The sequence below is a fragment of the Chinchilla lanigera genome, unplaced genomic scaffold, assembly GCF_000276665.1.
Source record: "Chinchilla lanigera isolate Chin_1 unplaced genomic scaffold, ChiLan1.0 scaffold00099, whole genome shotgun sequence".
In the NCBI taxonomy this organism is placed as follows: domain Eukaryota; kingdom Metazoa; phylum Chordata; class Mammalia; order Rodentia; family Chinchillidae; genus Chinchilla; species Chinchilla lanigera.
In genome coordinates, this window is record NW_004955500.1 from 6,474,446 (window position 1) to 6,479,607 (window position 5,162).

A 5,162-nucleotide genomic window follows, 5' to 3' on the forward strand; every position below is an offset into this window, starting at 1 on the left:
TTTTGATTTGTATCTAGTTATCCCTGTTCTCAGACACTGGCACTTGTGTCAGTTGATGGCTGACCTTCTGATCCAGCGTCCCCTTGCAGTTCAGTGCACGTGCATGACCTGACTCAGGTTGCACTGGTGCAACAATCCCACTCCAGTGGACCTATGTCTCCAGGTAGTTTAGGGTACAGGCATAATTCGGACACAAACTGCAGGGTCTACAGTTTGTGAACCACCTGAATCTATGTCTCCAGTCAGTTCAGGACTCATACAGGAACCAGATGCAGCCCAGATGGGTAGCAGTCACAGACTTCCCCAGCCTTCAACTCGCTAAAGGGTCTGGGCAAAGGCAAAGCACAGACTCGAACCCACAAGCCCTGCCGCTCGCGGAGTACTCGCTGTCTTGGTGCAAGGCACGTGGGGCTCAGCGAGCCTGCTCGCCCCGCCCGTCCCCGGGGCCTCTCTGCTGCCACCTGTACTACTAATTTCTATTAGTTCATTGAAAGGAACATTTAGTGTTTATAGTGTTTGATTAATCTCACATACCTGTATCTGGTAATCTGAGCAACTACTTTGAAGCTAAAAATATGTAATATAATAACTATTGTTAATTTCCTATCATCTTATTTTGAAATTCTGTATCATTTTATTGTTCTTTATTATCTTTAAAATTAAAAAGCAAAATAAATAAAAGTACAGTCATGTGTCACTTAGCCTTATATGGATATCCTCTGTGAAATATGTCCTTAGGTGCTTCTGTCATTTATGTAAACAACATAGAGTGTATTTATATAAACTAAGTTGGCTACAATTTCACTAAGCAGTTGAATCTTAGGGAACCACCATCATACATGTGGCAAATGATTGACTGAAACATCATTATACAGCACGACTGTAACCATTTATTAGGTCAAGACCCTGGTGGTCGTTAGTTTGGGCTGGATGTTGTTAAAGAGTCCCTCTGCTGGTCTCACCAGGGTTCGCTCATGCCATTGCAGTCAGCTGGGAGAGGGGCTGGGACTGGTTGGTCCTAGACACGCTCATCTGCATGTCTGGAGGTTGGCTGGGGTCACAGAGGAAGGGGACCACATGCCTCCAGTGTCTAGCTGGACTGTTCCATGTGGCAATGGGGTTCCAAAAGCAGTGAGACTGTGAACAAGTTCATTTACAAGCACATGTTGGATTTCAGCTTGTGCCATGTTTTCTAGTGTCCTATTGGCCAAATTAAGTCATAATGGTTAGCCAAGATTAAGCAACAGAGAAATAGACTCCAGCCCTTAATGGGAGGAACTGAAAATTAGTGTTGGAATCATTTGTTCCTTAGTACTGAATTACAGTCTTCTTCGGAAAAAAATTAAAACCATCTTTTGCAGGGAATGTGAAATTTACAAAACGATAAAGAGATTATTATCCTTGTCTCTGTTTTCTGAGTACAATATAGAAATTGACAAGAGCGGGGTAGGAGTAGGGAGTGTACCCAGTTCGGATTTTTTCATGTTGCATTTACCATGCTCAAGTGCGCATGCCATCGCAGTCAGCTGGGAGATCGGCCGCGGCTGGCTGGTCCTGGATACCCTCATCCGCATGTCTGGAGGTTGGCGGGATCACAGACCAAATGATGGGGATACAGATTGTGATCAGCTCACATGAGTCATACTCTTTGCTCAACGTCACTGTGACCAGCTGATTCCAGAGACAAGACAAACAAATGCAGAAGGTCACTGCAAGACAATTTGGGACAAGCATTTTGGAAATAACCTGGCTCAGAGTTATTGGAGTTCTTCAAAGAAAGAGATCGCTGTGGGGTGTATGTCAGAGTGAGAACGCTCCTTGGAAAAGATGAGGCTTAAATTTGGAGATCTGGTCAGATTCACAAATAAAGCCATAGTGCGTTCCCAGGGGGTGAGAATCAAGTTCAAGGGTGTTAACACGGGCATGAGTCCCACATGTCTGGAAACAGTGAGGCTATCTTAACGGGCTAGCAGAACTACACCCACCTGTACTCATAGACCAGTTGTTCTCCATGCCCAAACTAAGCCTAACACTGAAGTCAAGGGTTGGAGGTCTCTAAACTCCATCCTACCCCTCTATCACTCATTGGAAATCCTTGATGACCACCCTCTGTGCCCACGCTGGAGCTGATCCTACAGATCTTGCTGTTAAATGTGCTCCTGTGAGATGCCTCAAACATTTCTAGTCTTGTCTCTCACTACATCCTTATTTCACTTTTTAAATTTCTTGGGAGCTATATCTATTAAAAATTAAGGATGGAAAAAAATTAAGGATGGAATCTCCCTTTACCCAGTTAAAAAACTGAAGGTCATTTTGATTTTTGGAGCTAATGTGCTGGACTTTAAATAACAGTAATAGCAATAATAATAGTTATAGTAATAGTAATAGTGAGTTCTAACCACTTAGAATTTGGAGTGAAATCATATGTATTCCTTGAGGAAAGTGATCAAAAGAATCTCTACCATCTAGCTTTTATTTCATATCTTAAGTATTTTACTTAAAGGTGTTTTTGCTTTTCTACTTCTTAGGTTCTCACAAAGTATAGTCTACTACCAATCTGTATTGAGTTTCCCACGGAGTAGCCACTGCCATCTAGGAGCTATTTTCAAAGCCTATCTCCTATTTGTTCACATTACCAAGGCTTTATTATCTTTAAAAAGAAGAAGATAAGAAGAGGGCGGAGAAGGAGGAGGAGGAGGAGAAGAAGAGGAAGAGGAAGGAGATCTCTCCACGCCCTAGATATGCACCACAGGAGCCAAAGCTGAGGTGTAAACTTATCCTAGTACTTAGGCAGGGAGTGACAGGATATATCCCATTTATGACCTACTGCAACACAGAAGAGTTTTACCAGCAGATACTTTCCAAATCAAGTAGTAAAGCAAAAGTAATGATTTTAACACTCAGTGTTATAAGGTATTTGTCCAACTTTTAAAGAACAGTAAAATCATCTTTGCCCCCATGAACTGAACAAGGTTTCATAAAGCAGTCTCTTGATTTACTCAGAGTTTGAGTTTGGCTATAGAAATTTTTGGTGTAAAGCTTATTAAAATAATATGGTTCATTTTTTAATGACTTCTCAAAATTCTTGAGGGAGAAGCTTCATATTTAAATTTACATTTGGCTACTGTTACTGAACAAATAAATCAGGACAAATCAAAGACTATTTCCTAAAATTTACATGATCTCTTCTTTTTCTCTAAATAATTACAAAATTACTTGGTCCAGAGGATGCTGTGTGCATAAAATCCAGTTACTCCTTCTTTAACATAAAAATCTCAGCCATTCTGGTACAATTTATTCTGGACTTCCCAGGAAATTGGATTCACTGTTTCTAAAATGGAAGTAGGTTTTATAACCCAATTCTTTGGAAAAGTTCCGCTACATCCATTATCACGAATTTTGGACCCAACAGAGGAAGCTGAAAAAGGCCATTAATGTGGGTTTCCACTGGCTGGAATACTCACAGGAAAGCTGTATGCAGAGTGCATTATGTTTAATGGGAAGCCAGAAATAATTACACCCAAGGCATTTCCCTCTGGAGTGTCTCCTCTTGTAACTAGTTCTCAAATAATGTCTCTGCTGTTTAAGTGCTATTCTGCGCAATCATTCTTTTCTCTACTGTTTAACTTGGCCAACATTTTACCATTTTTGCTATAAATCATTGATGTTAAGGGCAAAGAAGAGCTCCCAGATATGAGAACCACTTAAGTCAAATAGTGAATAAATATTCAAATGTCACGTTCATTTTTCTCTGATATGGTAGGATACATATGGCAACAAAATTCTTGTCTGTCTTCTTGATTGTGTATTCAAGACTTGATACCAGCTCCTAAGAATATATATATTTATTTCATACTTTGGCCATGCAACTATCAGACATAGTGAAATATTTTTGTTTTTTGTTTTGTTTCATTTTTTTTGTTCAGCTTGGTGTGGTGTGGTTTTCCCATAAATGAGCCAAGCCATGGCCAGTTATGCAAATTGAAAATGATGGCACAAAAGAATTGTCTTGCAAGACAGCTATAGAGGGCTGTGACAACAGTGGTAAAAGAGTGTACCAAGCTCAGAGAAAGGAAAGACAAGACGAGTTTATTCAGGTGGAGAGTACTGCCAAGGGCACAGGGGGCATGTTTCCAGGAAGGCATCTACACTGGCAGAGCCAGAGACTGAAGTCTTTGTAAGGAATCGAAAACATGGAAAAGGTATGAGTTAGCAAACATAAGTATCTTAGAGATGCTTTCTCCAGGTTATCTTGATCCTTGTTAGTGGTCTAGGAACACCTCGCTGTGCCTAAAATTACAAACTTGACAAGGCCATCTATCCCCGTCTCGCAGAAGACCCTTCCTCTGGGAAGAATGCATGGGTCTTGCAGTAAAGATTGGTTTTTATCTTGCGTTGTTCCAGGTCTGCATGTTGTCTTAAGACCACTTAGTGTGGGCTGGGCAGGATTGCTTCAGTGAAGGAATTGTACTGCTGGAGATTCTAACCCTTCTGTAACCAGTGGATGATTGCCACAGAACCACAGGGAGTTGTCCAGCAGCAGCACAGGCCTACGCACTGGGCACCAAGTGGCAAAGGAAGTGTGACTTCTATGTTTCTCATAACTGATCCATTTTCACTTTTATTTTTTATGGCTTCCTATTCCACTGAATAACAAAACAAAAATAATTTCACCCACTCTGACAAATTCAGTCCAGTCCAATACTTTCAGCAGTCTCTTAAGAAAGCTGAGTAGCATAAGGATAAACCCTTGAGGAAGGGATTTGGACTTAATCTTCCGCCTCTTCTGTTCTCTACAGAGGTATCTTTCTGCCTGGTTCCTAGGTGTTATACAGTAAATTAAAAACATTTAGATTTTCTCTATTGCCAAAGTAAAAGAGGTTTCACCTCCTTCCTCTCTTTTTCAGAGCATTTCCGTGAGAAACCCAGTGTTTGTTAATCCTTCCTCTCTCCTTTAAGAAATATATAATCTTCATGAAGTCTAGGTGGGCTTTGCCAGCCTTACCATCCTGAAGTATCTCACTCAAGGTCCTGCGAGAGGGATGGGAATATAGTTTAGTGACAGAGTGCCCTGGGTTCAATCTCTGGGAAGGAAAGAAGGAAGGAGGGAAGAAAGGAAGGAAGGAAGGAGGGAAGGAAGGAAGGAGGGAAGGAAGGAAGGA

The 5,162-nt window shown here is 41.2% G+C and overlaps 1 pseudogene; it reads right to left on the reverse strand.

The window, feature by feature from the left end:
• Positions 1 to 1,500: 1,500 nt before the first annotated feature.
• LOC102023278 overlaps positions 1,501 to 5,162 on the reverse strand; it is a 16,577-nt pseudogene continuing 12,915 nt past the window's right edge.